Raw genomic sequence first — 15,398 nt, 5'->3', positions numbered from 1 at the left:
TTCCTCCACACTATTTCTGTCTACAAAATACACAGAGTATTTTGATATTATCTATACAGATTGTTTGATTAATTGAATTCTTTCCTATTAAAATGCCAAATGAGAAGGTCACATGTAAACTTCAATGCCAGCAATCCACATAGATAAATTAGATAGACAGAAGATAAGACAATTATTGAAAATCATTTTTTTCTCCTGTTTGGCTAGGTGATGTATATAGTCAGAGAACAGCTGATACAATATTTAGGCAAGCTTCTAAAGGTTTGTGTTTTAATAATGCACATGACCACATCAATCTAGGTTCATTTAATTTTTCTAACTATATATTACCAGATAATTCAGAATCAAATTGGGACAACAAGGCAGAAACCTGCTATTTGCAATAGTTTAAAGTGACAATGCTACTGACATTAGACTAAATAGATATTATAAATTATCTTTTAATACATTTACTAGTAAAGATGACTTAGGTTAGGTTTACAGGACTGTATTGTGATTGCGTGAACTCAGAGTTTCAATAAAAAGCTAAAATATAAGAGTTAGAATTTCAAATGCATCCTTGTGCAAAACATTCAGTTTGGACATTTAAAAATTTAAGGAACTGTGACAGAAATATTGTAAATAATAAATATATTCATTCAATGTATATGTTAGAAGAGACATCAGTAAACTATGCATATCTTTAATAGCTAAAAATAAGTAATACTCTAGAGAGCATCCATCTCAATTTGTATTCATGGTATTTATTTTCATTAACACGAGTGTAATATTTACAATTTCAGTTTAAATAAAAGTTTTGATGGCTTACTTTATGTCTTTGCAATGCTTAATAATTTAAGTCAAACAGCTTTGAAATCTTGTGTACGTGAGTGGCTCTGAATATTTGTTTTTCTTCAGCATCCACTTCAACTGGAGCGAATGAGAAGCGTCTTTGCTTTACTTGTTAATAGTAAGCTCTGGCAGACTTCTGTGAAACGTATTTGCCCCCTATTTGATTATGGGAGGAGAAAGAGCAAGTTTTCTCCTTATCCAATGAAAAAATAGATATCCAGCAAGATTGATTGCTGTTGCTAGGAGACAGAAGCATCCTTTGGAAAGGAGCAGTAGCCTATTCAGATCTGGGTGTTTTTCTCCTTCCACTCCCTCCACGAAAGCTTTCGCGAAGGCTAGCAGAGCTCTGACTTAAATACGCTGCCACTCGAAAAGGATCTGGAAGGGACTGCCTAACTAAGCAAATCGGTGGTACCCAGTACCCAGAATAAAAGAATTGACAGGAGGAACAAATCAGGCTTGTGGATAAAAAGAAGAAGCAAAGGCAAGTTACGACAAATAATGAAACTGAACTATGTTAAAAGAAGAAACTGTATTGCATGAGAAAAATGAAGGGTTAGAATACAGAGGAGTTGTGCAGATAAGAAAATGTTATGTGCGCAGGCTTAGAAGATGAGAGAATGTGAACCAAGTTTGGTATTTGCATCGAATCATCCTAACGTGGAATAGTTATTTCTAAACTAATTAAGAATCTTTATAAAAGCACGTGGAATAAATAAAAGGCTGCGTTAACCTCGCTCAACTGATGCAAGTGCCGAATGAAAAGTTTAGATGAATGAATGCCAATTCTTGAAGAAAGTGGTAGAAGCAGAAGAAAAAAGATGAACAGAGAATTGTACGATGTACTGTACATTATTTCCCCAGGGCTAAACAACGAAGAAGGGAATGAAACACGTTTACAGTTACATGATAAGAAAACCCTGACAGACCGAACTGTTAAAATGTACAGTTATTCTTTATTTCTCCCAAAACAACGAAACTGGCAATACCGTTATCGTTCGTAAAGGTGGGAACTTATCTCGCATGTTATATAATCTTTAAGAGACAGGGATGGTTTCGCAGGAATAAGGTTGTGTATTGTGATTCTTAAAGTATTTCTACTGCCAATCACATATAAGCTACTCATTTTTTATTCAAACATTACAAAACGTGAATTACTTGATTATAATGCGATGGCAAAGTGCGTATAAGTCTTTTCTCTTGACTACCATAATGCGTTTGTTGTTTCGGTGTTTCCTGGGATGTTTTACAATCTTCTTCCCACGCTGAGACCACCAAAGCTTTATTCACTTGTCATTCAGTTCCTTAGAGGTCTATGACCTATGACTATTGCACTTTGGACAACCTGAATCTTAGTCGTGGGATAACAATAACTTGAGCTTCCCAAATTAATTAACGTCCTGAAAATCTTTAATGTTAACATTAAAATGATATACATATACTCATTTCATATAGCATACTTATTACAGGGGAAGTACTTTCGACAAAGCAATTCTGTCAATGTATATTTATGTAAATTTCATGTATGATTTAAAGCTAAAATGTTAAAAGACTAAGAAAAAAACGTATTTTTTTTTACCTAGCCGATTGCAATGAAACAAGCCCAAGTATTTCAGTGTTTTTATTCTATATTTAGAATGTAGTTTATTAACAAAAACAACTGAACACAATTTTTCAGCGTAGGACACAGTACATAAAACGAATCAGAGTTTCCAATTAATTGTCTTCTAAATTAGGTGTTTCCGCGTCTGTGCTTAAAAGTTTGCTCATTATAAATCAACGAGCAAATTTAAAACTTTATTCACAAGGTTCTATTTGTTAGCCAGGAGTTCAATTAAATGTTACAATTGCGAAGAATAAGGCATTGTACTTTCACAGTTTTTATTGGTTCTGTTTATTTTCATTCTGCTTATTATAAACAAATTATGAAAAATGAGAATGTTTTTTGCGGTGTGTCCATAAACAGTTTGAATGGATTATTTATGTACGTAGGGAAAATGTGTTTTCACAAAAGAACTAGAAGGCTACGTTTTAAATATTCATAGGTACAGTACTTTCTATTGAATTGTAGCCAAATATTGCGATTAACGTATGAAAAGTAAGCATTGTTACGGTATCACCGCAGAGACAATTGGTAGGGTGTCATTCTTATTTTGTGTCCATTCAGCATGTTCAATAAACGCCTTATTTTTTTTCTGACAACAAAGTGATTGCCTCCAGGTGTCCAGCTGTAATTCTAATTACCATGTAGATCATGGTGTACCTGATTCTAGACCAGGTACGGATTCTAGAATGTATGATTATTCTTCATTATACAGTATATATATCAGTAAGATATCACTTTCAAATTATAAATCTGAATTGGGCTAATATGTCACAGTATACAGTACATACAGTATACTGTAAGTGCAGTACTATGCAGTAATTGCTGTATCGTATTACAGGATGGTGATTTTCTACACTGTGATTTTCTACATCCTAGGGAAGACAACAACAAAGAATTGGAATTTTTACTGTTTTTGGATTGATCAGACCTTTGACTTGAAGAACAAAGAAATAGGAATAGAAGAAACAAACAAAGGCAAGCACTTGAGAACCAGGTAAGCGTAATGGTAAATCTGTCTAAGAACAGAACAAAAAATGAAAAAGTAGTATTTCACAGGAATCTTTATTGTCTGCAATTGAATACAAAGATAATAAGTTGTAAGAACGGTAATTCTTTTTTACAAATAAACCAACCAATACATACTGTACAGTACTTCAAACTAATAAATAAGCAGTTTATTTCCTAAAAATATGTATAATCTAAAATATCTTTTAGTACCTACCTGTATTACTCCCTAGCAGAAAGCACTTAATGATGCATAATTAACTTTATTCAGTATTCAAACAGATGTTTAAATGGAAACACACACCCATGATTTGATGGTTTTGAGGCATGCACGTGTAATACAATAAATGAAATCCAATTACATTAACAAACACTTCTCCACCCAAAGTCCTCATTCTGGAAGCCAAACACATCCCCTGTATAATTTATCAAAGCTGTTGCTAAATTATATTTGCAAATGGAGGTTAGTAAGTTCAATCTAAGGTTCAGGTGCATGACTGTCTATTCAGATGGGTTTTGATCAAGTATACTCTTGGCCTTTTTAGTCATGTAGTTATGAATTCATAATTTCTTATGTGCTGACAGCAATATTTAGTAACACTGCATCTAAATACACAGTGTGTTATGTATATTTAAGAGATCATCTATTGATTTAAGGGATAGAATTCCCTTGAACATTTATCATGCAAATCGGACTTGGAAATAGAATGGATGCTAAAATTAAGATGATTAAGTGAAAATGATTCAAATCAAGCTTTCAAAATACAGTATAGGTAGAATTTGTCATTTTTGATGATCACTGGTGTAATCTGTTTTATTCATGCAGAGAATGTTGTATTTAATGGACCTTGGTAAGAAACACTGACAAAGATGTTGCCGTTGCACTTACAGATCTGTACTTTACTCAGAGGACTACATGCTGGAAAGAAGTGCATTAGAATCAGTTCTAGTTCAGTGGAATAAGTTTTATTCATTTCTTTGAGATTTTTCTTTTTAAGATAATACCTTTATTTTTTGTACCTTTTTTTATATCTTTCAGTTCGAACTGAATTCTCATAATAATTTTAATGACTCATAATGTTAAAAGACACATTATCAGTAACAGGTACTGTAGCACCTAGTCCACTTAACAACTAATTCCATTACATCAGTAACAGACGATAAGAGAAGAGCTCAAATTAAAATGTCATTTTTTTGTCCGTTTTGTTAGTAGGGTAAAATTACCTTTAAAAAATAAGATGATAAAAGGTATTTTTTGTTTCAAGGTGTTCTTTTTAAACATTGTTTGATTTTCAAAATATTGTGTCCCTAAATTAAAAGTTTTAAAGAACTGTCAGTAGGAAAATAATTCTTAAAAACTACATCAAGCTCTTTGGTATTGGGCAACATCTGCAGAATGTCTTTACTTTGCTTCTGATTTTTCATGAATCAACAATAAGAAAGTACCTGTCAGGAGTTTCAGAAATAGTATTCACTTTGACATAATCTTAGAAATCCTTCAAAACTTGTATGTAGGACACAATATTTCACAGATACAGTACAGTATAAACGTACTTAAATATTGTTCAATAACGTCTTTTTTTATTATGGTTTTAACTTTTTTCCATATGTAATCATTTCTTCTGAAAGCCATTGTCTTCTATATACTTTATAAACATCATCAATCTTTACCTTTATATGACGTACGTTCAAATCTTGTCTTGTTTGGTTAATGGAAACAAATTAATTCCAAAATCTTTTTAGTCTCATCTTAACCTAATTCTCACAAGGGGGATGGGGTTACACCTTCCAGATTTACTCTCTGTGATGGGTGATCAGTATTAATGTTTTACATCCTTGATCTTAGCATAATTTCAAAATGTAATTCTAAACAAATTGTTTGATACTTCGGGCTACATTACAGTACATCAGAGTAGGAACGCTCATGAAATTGTATGGTACTATGTACTTTACTACAAGTACAAAGATACTAGCTAGAAATGATAGTAAAAAATATCTCCCAGGACTATCATACAGTACTGTACATGAAGTTTTTATGAGCCTTAATGAAGATAAATATTAAAGGTTTAAAGAGTATCAGCATCAACGACTTGGCAGGGCAGTGTCTTTTATATATCCGTGATTCTATCTTGAAGTATCTTGCATTTGTTGTCTTAAATACGTCTCCACTTAATTTCCACTTGTACATCTGTGTTGTTTCAATGCTGAACATGAAGTAATCCCTTTGGTGTAACCTTTTAGGAATTTGAATATTTGAATTGAAAACCTTCAGCAAGTCTTAGTGTTGATTCAAAGTCATTCAACTCTACAAGGATAAACCAAACAGAACATGGCACTCAGAAGAATTTTAATCTTAGTTCTCATTCTGCCTTGAAGCAAATGAGTGTGGAGAGATACACTGGAAACGTGCATTATTAATACTGATTATTAGCTCTGATTATGGGAAGACAATGTAATTGATCTCAAGATATCTTTAAAGAAAATTAGAAATTACATAGTTCTTATAATATTATTATTTAAATGTAAAATATAAAACATCATAGTGTTTCATATGTGGTATTACAGTGTAATGTACAGTAGCTGTTTTATTGGATACATACAGTATGAACATTACATCTTCTTTTTAATATTAGTAATAGTAATTCTATTTTGTATTGCTTTTGTGATGTTGATAAGGTGATAAGGTGTGTTTGCTGTGTCAACAAATGTTTTTTTTATTTATTAAATGATCCTGAACCTCAAGAACAAAATATGAGATAGAAGAGTTTTCTATCAGAATCCTTTTTCAGTACTATGTCCACATCCAAAATACTATATTGTAAAGGCATACAAAATAAATTGTTAATTGTAAGTAAATTGATGTTAAACATTTCAGATCTGTTCATATTCGTCATATAATTGCATTACGTCTGAATTAGAAATGAAAGCATGAAGGCATAAGTAGATGCAATATACATATTGTTTACCTTTAAACATGGCTATTATAATGTTTTAATCCTTATTTTCTGACTAAACATTTAATAGGCAGTACACAAACAAGCGTACAAAGCTGGAAGTTGAGGCACTTAATAAATTATCAAGCAGTTAATGACTGCTGTGCAGAGTATTAGTACTGAGTGCATTCTTGCAGGGCACAGCGTGGATTGCTTTTCTGGTAATTCCCAAGTGTCAGTACCTGCACAGTGCTGAAAATATACAGAGCACATATTTTGTGTGTTGTGAGCTCACATTGTTGTCTATATATAATAATTCAGGTGGGTAGCTGCGTCAGCATGCGTATGCTGCAAAGGAACAAGTAATAGGTTTATTCCATGCTGAAAAAAAGAAGAAAGAAAACACAACGTTTCGGCCGTGGAGCCTTCTTCAGGTGTGAGGGAAGAAGAGAAGGAACCTCACACCTGAAGAAGGCTTCACGGCCGAAACATTGTGTTTTTTTTTCTTCTTTTTTTCAGTATGGAATAAACCTATTATTTGTTCCTATACAGTATATAATAATAATCCCTAGATTATCTAAGATCTTTAAACCTTGAACAGCTGTCCCCTCTTCAAAAATATATTAGAGACATTGATGAGGATGTTTCATAAGGGTGACAAAGGCTGCGGACAAATCTGGCTTCCTTTTATACTGTAGGTACTGATATCAAGTATTCATATATAGGTTTGAATAGAGAAATAGAAGTAAAGAAAAAGTAACAATGTTCTTCCCCAACCTCCCTTTTCATAGTGCTTCCATACTTTTGATATGGATCATTTCAATAATGACATTTGGCACCATGGGAAACACACATTTACCTTAGTGTGTATGTACAGTACAGTATGTATGTGTAAACAGGTAAACATATTTCTTTTCCTTTTGGTCTTGCTAATATGAATTTATCAATTGATTTTTCTTTGATTCAGTTGAGCATTTAGGCAAAAAGAGGACAGTAGGCAGCTTTGTGAGCAGTTTTGTTGACTTGAAGAATTATTTGTAACAAACAAAATACACTGAAAAACCTCAATACCATGAGGTACTTATTGCACATATCCCACTGTGAAGTGAGCAATACTGTATATTCCTATTATCTCTTTACTGTGGGATAAAACCTTATGTAGCATTAAAAAAGCTTGAACAAATTTGATGACTGGCATGCCATCTATCTAGGGTGTAAAATCACCTTGACTCTAAGGTTCTTGGACAAGAACTGGGTTTCTTAAGCCCTAAACAGAAATAAATGTCATTTTAATAAGGGATGGCTAGAAATACAATTGATCAGTATAGAAATCAAAATGTGTCTGTGTGTGGGGGGGATATCATTTGTTTGGTGCTTATTTGTGTTTTGAAAGCAGTGAATGTTTTATTACTTATTTAGAAAGCAGCTGCAGTCTTAACAGCATTAATGTAATGCTCACTTGGTAACTTGCTTCATTTCTCTTTTACCGCTATTATCCAGTTAAGAGGTGCCAAGGTAATCAGTTTTCCTGTTTAGCATCTTTGAGAGTACCCAGACAGCACCCCTGAGAGTATTTAGTGTTTTGCTTACAAACTCTAATTGGGAACACCTTTTAACTGTCATATCATTAAATCATACATTTCTTCTGTAGGTTTATATAGGATTATCAGGAAGTGTTTTTAGTACATTTTGTATCAGGAAGCATTTTTAGTACAAAAATAAGTTCTTATTATTCTTCTGCTTAAACTGCAGTGCAATTACAATTTCACAGCTGTTAACAGGTGTATCTTTGATTTTTTATATACTGTAGATGATGCCCAGTTAACTGCCCTTTTAATTAAGTTTGAAAATGAGCCTCAAAATTTTATATTTGACAGATGAAATTAAAGTCTACCGCTTAAATGCTCTCTATGAAACATGAAGCTGCAGCAATCATAGTGATAATTCTAAAATACAAAATAAGAGCATTTGTGTTCTTCTATGCACTGGCATCCTATTTACAGATGAGTGGCCTTTAAAGTCATAGAAGTGGTCTATAAATATCTAAATGGTCTCTTCATGCTTCTCCGTTTTTAACTTCAGAATCTTGAATTTGTCCTGGGACTTCTGATCTAGCCTAGCTTTTCATCCTTCCTTCTTCTCATGTGGAAAATAGGATGCACACTATTACAAATAACACTAAGAGCAAAAACATTTTGGAGGACAGTTCTGATTCATTCAGATTATCAATGGCAGAAAATAAAAGACAATAAAATATCACCTGAACATTTTAAGATTATATAAACAGCATTATGCAATTTTGTGATTCTGAAATCAAAGTTTCTGAAAATTCTGAAAAGGGTTTGCAATGTTTCTTAAAGAATGTGTATATAAACATACTGGATATATTGGCTGAAAAATTGTTTAGCTTTAATGAATTTAATTCTGTAACCCATTAACTTAATCCTGTAATTTTATCTCAATCAACATCCAGCATACCCAAAACTGTTAGGTCTAATATTTATAGATGCCTTTGTAATAATGTACTTCCAACGCTCGATTTTAAAGTAGCTTTGCAGTAATGTTTTGTAACACATTTCCTCTTTATTCAGTTCAGTTGTCCCTCAAAATTATATGGCATGCAACATTCATATCCCAATTTGATATTAAACAATTATAATGAAGATGATTTTAACACCACACATAAAAAATTCAGGAGCCTATCAGAGAACTTGCTGATCTGATGTTCTTACAGTCACTGTCAGTCGCAGTTAATTTGAAGAACAAAATATTTCTTCTTCTATTTCACTCGCATATTTACATATACTGCATGCACTAATGTATGTATACTCTGTTCTTTCTTTGCTGTAATTAGAAAAAGAAAGTTGACCAGACACAGTGAGAACATGGCGATATAAATCTGAACCATGTGTATCCTTTTAATAGCACGGAACCTCTGCTGCATCCATTAAGGGATGTAGAAAACGGTCTTGATGCGCATTCGCAGAAGACATGTTGTTTGTCCTGAGTTCCTTCATGCCATTCAGAGTGGCAATGGCCTGTACAAAACTGAGATGTGTGCTGTAGAAAAAAATATTTTTTTAAAGTCTCAACCAAATCATCAAAAGACACGTGTCAAATTAAATTGTACTGAAAAAAACATGCACTTCTTTGTCAAGATTTAACAAATTGCACCAAGAATTTATTAAACTATCATCCATTGTCATAAATACTAATTATAAATACTACTAGACTGATATTACTTCCATCACCATACAGCATGTAGTGTACTACCTAGTTTTACATACTGTGTTGTTATTTTTATTATAGATTTTTTTGTAAACAATACATTATCAACCAAAAGAATGTTTCACACTTTTCTTGCAGAATACAATGTAGAATGCAACCCTAGCAGTACATTTTTTTATCTTAGTGAAAACAGAAACAGATTTGCAGTCTTTACATCTGTATTTAATTGTAGCTTTAATAATATACGCATTGGATGATTCTTAATAACATTTCAGTAAGATATTAATTAGGTTCTAACACCTTGTTCCATGTTCTGAAATATATGAGGGTAGTGGACATCCGGCTCATTTGGTATTTAATATCTAATTGATCTGAGTATGGTGCAACACTGGGGCCCTGGGTTCAACTCCTGGTGTGTTATTTGTATGTTTGTATATTTGGGGTTTGTATTATTCTCCCCTTCTCTTCTGGAAAACAATGACCCTAGTGTGAGTGGATGCACATTTGTGTCTGGGTGTGCATTGCAGTGGACTGGCATCACGTTCAGGGTGTATCCTGCCTTGTGCCCTTTGCTCGCCAGGATGGGCTCTGGGTCCCTCATGACCTTGTATTTGATAAGGAAGTTAGAAAACGGGTGGTTGGATGATCTGAATAGAGTATGTCGTCCATGTGTTTCTTGAAAGAAACCATCTTATTGCCATTGACGGACCTCTCTAGAATCTCCCATTTGTGTTCTGTGGGGTTCAAATCAGGGTTCTGTGTAACCTATTGTAGGTTTAATACCTTGGTCCACTTCCATGTTGATGTTGCAATTTTCACTGTGTGGTAAACTGAAGAGCCTGTTATACACCTCAACAGAACAGTGGTAGGAGGTTGCTTTGTGAAACTGTGATGCAACCAATGTCATTTAAGTAACCACAAATGAAAACCAGATCTGTTTTTCCGCTGTGTCTGATAGCAGCCTACACTGTGACACCGGCAGCTCCATGTTTCTCTGTTCTCTGCAAACAGGAGGGGTGGAATTCATTGCCTATCTTTCTTCAAACCCATACATGCCTGCTTGAGATGAAAGGCTGAAATCAGGATCTATCAATGAAGACTGCAGTCCACCAGGACTCCACAGGATACTGACTCATTGTAGCAGCCTTTGAAATGTGCTGTAGTCAACAAATCCATTCTTCTACCTACATGCCTTTAGTAGCCACGCATGTGTAGGATCCAATAAATTTTATCTTTGCTTCTGCTTGCTGCATCTGCAACATTTGACAAGCTCTAAAGAGGGTCTTTTTGGGCTTGTCTTATCAGTGTCTGCATGGTGTAATCCTTGACAGGTATCCTGGGTGATTCATGGCAGCTGTAATGCTACTGCCATTAAATTGCGTGACAATGTTATGCACACATTTGTTTGACAGGCCAGCAGCACTTGCAATGACTCTCTCACTCAACCTGTTATATAGTAAATGGTGAAATATAAGGCCACCGATTGTGCGTGGCATAATAATTACTAATCTGACGTTTCTACAACTCATTGTCTCAATGCATACTCTTTATACGTAAGGCAATACAGGTAATAATCAATTCAGTAGTTTTCAGATTTGTTCTGATTAAGGTGAAAGTAAACATGCATTAATTGGGAATCTCTTCCAAAGCATGATATTATTTTTTTCCATCTCCAGGTTTTTAAATGAGGTTGGAAAGGGGACTGCTGAAATGCAAAAAAAAGGAGAACTGCTTAATAAGAAAACACATTTGAAGCAACATCTGGAAATCAAAATACAAATTAAAGAGACAAGTGTCTCTTTTAGTGTCTAAATTAAAAAAAAAACATATACACTGGAGAATTCGTTTGGACTGAGTGAGTGTTCCCAGGAGGATTTAAAATAAATAGTCCATATTTTGTCTTTTATCTTCTTTTGGGAAGCCTTTTTTTAAAAAGGCTGCTTGAATTGCTGATAGATATGGTTCAGTGGTGCAATTGCATCTGGCAATTGGAGAAGCACATTTTCAGCATCTCCAATGTAGAGAGTTATCAGCTTGTGCAGTTCTCAAACATTGGTTGACTGCTCCCTCAGCAGGACTGTGTCTAGATTACAAGTACAGAAGGTACTGGAGAAAACATATTTTTTTATGTTTTGGAAGTGCTGGCACAGCATTTCAGACGAACTGCATTGTATCATATTTTTCAAAATCTTAGTTTTCTTGTATTGAAATATACAATAATAATTTCCCACAGAAAACAATAATCTTGATGGCCTACAATATCAGATATCCACCTTCAGTTTTATATTCCAGTAAAATAATCACTTTCTTCATTTTAACTTTCAAGCAATCATGGAATAATTTCACTCTATACTTTTTATTGCAAATCACCTGAATAATAATAATAATGTTCACACCTGCGTATGAAAAATGGTGTTATACCTTGAATGAATAAATGAAATACCGAATGTTGGGATTATTATAGATGACAATTTTATATATTTTATCATTTTACACTTATTTTCAAAATGAACAGTTTATATAGTAAAATGAATAAGTTAAGTATAAAAGCAAGGAATTAATCCTTTTTTCACTTAAAACATTTAAAAAGTAAATATTTTTATTGTAAAACTGATTAATTTCTCTGAATGCTAAAAAACTATCACAGTGAGTTTTATTAAATTAGTTTTATTTTAGGATTTGTTACTTATGAGAATTAATAATTTTAATCCTTATTAGCTATTTAGTAACAAAGATTAATATTTGATATCCCAAAGGAAGATTGGTATAGAGTTGAAAATCAAAGCCATGTGTGTTTTGAATAATAAAATATTCTTTAGTGAGATTATTCTTTAAGGGTCACTTTTTCATCACAATTAGTTGGTGACGGAAATATAATTTTGAGTGCATTCTCGTTTTTTTTTTATTTGGATATTTGGTAATTGGGATCATTTCTCACATTACAATAGTGTTTTCTAGAAATTCAATCCATAATTGTTATAAAACATCTCTGGCCTTCCAGTTCATTATATGATTTAATTTGTACGTTATTCAACTATTAATTGAAATGTTATTTTTTTTAAATAATTTTGTAATTATCATGCATAAAACATTGGTTTAAAAACATAAAATGTTTTAAGAAGCATGGGAATTGAAAAAACAGGTCAGATTTACAGTGCAAATTAAAGAGATTTCCATCATTTTAGCCATAATGTATTTGTCTCACCTGTCAGAATGTGGAGTTTGCATTAATTGTCTCATACAGTAGATCTAGCTGTGTTAATTAGCTGATTAGTACTCAGCTGTGAACTAAACCAGTACAGTAGGTAAATACAAATTGCAATAAAGTAGGCTGCTGAAATTAGTCCCCAGCATTGTACTAATTTTTTTCTCAATTGCAACAGACATGAAGTAACAGCTCCTGTCGTCTAAGGACATTAAAGTACAGTATTAAATTAGTAAAACTCTCACTATAGACTAAGCAATTCAGTACCATACTAAGCAGAATACTGGATCACAAGAGAATGTTCTTAATGGTGCAGCAGCATACCAATGAAATAAAATTATTACAGTATTTAGTGATTTTTACATTAATCTCTGGGAAATGTATTGTAATATTCAACTAAAAATGCATTCCACCATAGTACAATTGACTTACGTCTCATGTTCTAATCATGAAAGAAGGTACCATTAACATAATGTCTAGTAAAGTCCAAGCAGTCCAAGCAGAGCCTATAGTATGGAATAGAGTTTTGTAAATTGACAGAAATATTCAGTTGAGGAAGTGAACTATTATTGAAGCAAATACTTAGAAGTCAAAGGTATGTGACACTTAAGTCTCTTTCACTCACAACTGAAAGTTGGTTGAGGTCCAATAATAATTGTGTTGAAAATGTTACTAGCCTACATGCTTTTACATTAAAAACAAATATTAAATATATATTTTTACTACTATAAATAATGTTTAATGTATTTTTTTAATGTTTTAATAGATGCATAAAAAATAAATATATATTTTTACTAGTGTGTGATAAAATAAGGGTTTAATGTCTTTACTAAGAAATATTACAGTGTTTCTAATATAGGTATGTTAAAACTGTATATTGTTTTTATGGTAGTGACAAAAGATGGTTTTATCCAAGAAATTCATTGCTCAAGTTTGAACAGAAAATATACCACATTAAGGAAAATCATATAGGATATATTTGAAGGATGTCACAGTAGTAGAGTGGTTAGCACTGCTGCCCTGGGTTCAGTAAGTTGATAGGCCCTGGTGTGACTGTTTGTGTGTCTATATGTGCCCTGCGATGGACCGGCATCCTATCCAAGATACAGTATATCCTGTCTCATGCCCATTGCTTGCTGTAATAAGCTCCAACTCCCCCACATTCCTGTATAGGATAAAGAGGTTAGAAAATAAATGGGTGGATATAGGATGTACAGTATGTACTCTATATATAAATCCCTATTTTTTTCAGTAAATATGTGAAATGCCTTCTTAAATATTTTAGGGATTTAATGAAATCCTGGATTGTGTATTTGCTGTAATAGTACCTTAATATATTATATTACCTTACTGTAAGGGCAAAAGCATAATAACTCGAGTTTCTAGACTCAATACTGAAATGTTGTGAGTTCAAATATCATGTGAGGTGTTGTGGTTGTACCGCCTCAGCAAGCATTTTCATCCAAAATGTTTCAGTAAAATTTTAACTTGAGGATTTTTTTTTAATTAAAAAACATACCCAGAAGTATACAGTATATGTAGTTTTAAATGAAAGTGTTAGCCAAATAAATATGGAACAATAACAATTTGTACTGGAAGATAAATGAAAAGAAACAGGAATTAGTACTCTATCATCATATTCTCTACATAATTACTTTCTAAATGAAGGATGCAATTTAGACAGCCTCTCTCTCATTTGACTGAGTCCTAGTTGTACTATGAGTAGATGAGTCTTCAGAATTGTATGTATAATGACTTCATATCCAGAGCTTTTCATTCTTAGGCACTCTCCATGGGTTCAGTGGTCCATAGAGATCTGTGTGTCCTTTGAAGCCTTAAAAGGCAAGTATCGGTAAAGGATCATGCTTGTATGGTAGAAACAGATTGTACTACAACCACTTTTCATTTAAACTTTTGGGGTTATTACAGCTAAGATGGTAGAATGTCTTGTAATGTATGTAAGCACCAGACATGTGTCCAAATATAATACTTTTGCAGAAATCAGAAGGTATGATATTTTAAAAGTCTGCTGCTTATCACAACCTACACAGATACTGCCATTCTCTTGCTCATGGGCAGCTTTCCTCCTGTATTCCACCTACACGAGGATGAAACCAATGTAAAACAAATGATTTGACGATGAAATGGTTTCTAGGTTCTGTACAGTAACATGAGGGAAGCTGCTTGGTCATTTCAGACCTGGAAACATATTGACTGCTATAATATTTTTTCCTGGAACAGTGTGAACCCTCAGTGCTGTTGTTGTAGTTAACTACGTGCTTAAAACCTAACCATTTTTCATGTTGCCTCTTGTCTTTTAAGTGTGAGAAAAACATTTCACACCCCATTTTTAAAAACAAGTTTTTGTCTGAGTAGTGATTTGTATGTAACCACATGCAGTGCATCTCACAACAAAGACAGGTGCATCTAGATGTTACACATTGCATCTAAACCCATGTTTTGCTCTTGAATCTTTCTGTCTGAGCAAAATATATTATTTGGCCCAATGACACTTGCAGTGTATAAACAGTTATATTTAAGTACTGTGTATTCCTTTGTCGCTTTTGCTACCACGCATCAGCTATTAGTG

The 15,398-nt window shown here is 33.2% G+C and overlaps 1 protein-coding gene across 3 annotated transcripts in view; it reads left to right on the top strand.

The window, feature by feature from the left end:
* The first annotated feature begins 1,092 nt into the window (after positions 1 to 1,092).
* Positions 1,093 to 15,398, top strand: part of grm3 (glutamate receptor, metabotropic 3) — a 72,328-nt gene continuing 58,022 nt past the window's right edge. Inside the window, exons 1-2 of one of the 3 annotated variants that reach the window (XM_088647159.1) lie at positions 1,093 to 1,315; positions 3,314 to 3,431. The gene's annotated coding sequence lies outside the window, so the exon portion shown is untranslated. Of the gene's footprint in view, positions 1,316 to 3,275; positions 3,432 to 15,398 lie in introns of all 3 variants that reach the window. The other 2 variants (XM_088647158.1, XM_088647160.1) reach the window with 2 other exon arrangements.

Source organism: Lepisosteus platostomus, chromosome 9 (assembly GCF_059453375.1).
Source record: "Lepisosteus platostomus isolate fLepPlt1 chromosome 9, fLepPlt1.hap1, whole genome shotgun sequence".
Lineage (NCBI taxonomy): Eukaryota > Metazoa > Chordata > Actinopteri > Semionotiformes > Lepisosteidae > Lepisosteus > Lepisosteus platostomus.
Note: the sequence above shows the minus strand (reverse complement) of the source record. Positions and strands in the feature narration are given on the sequence as shown.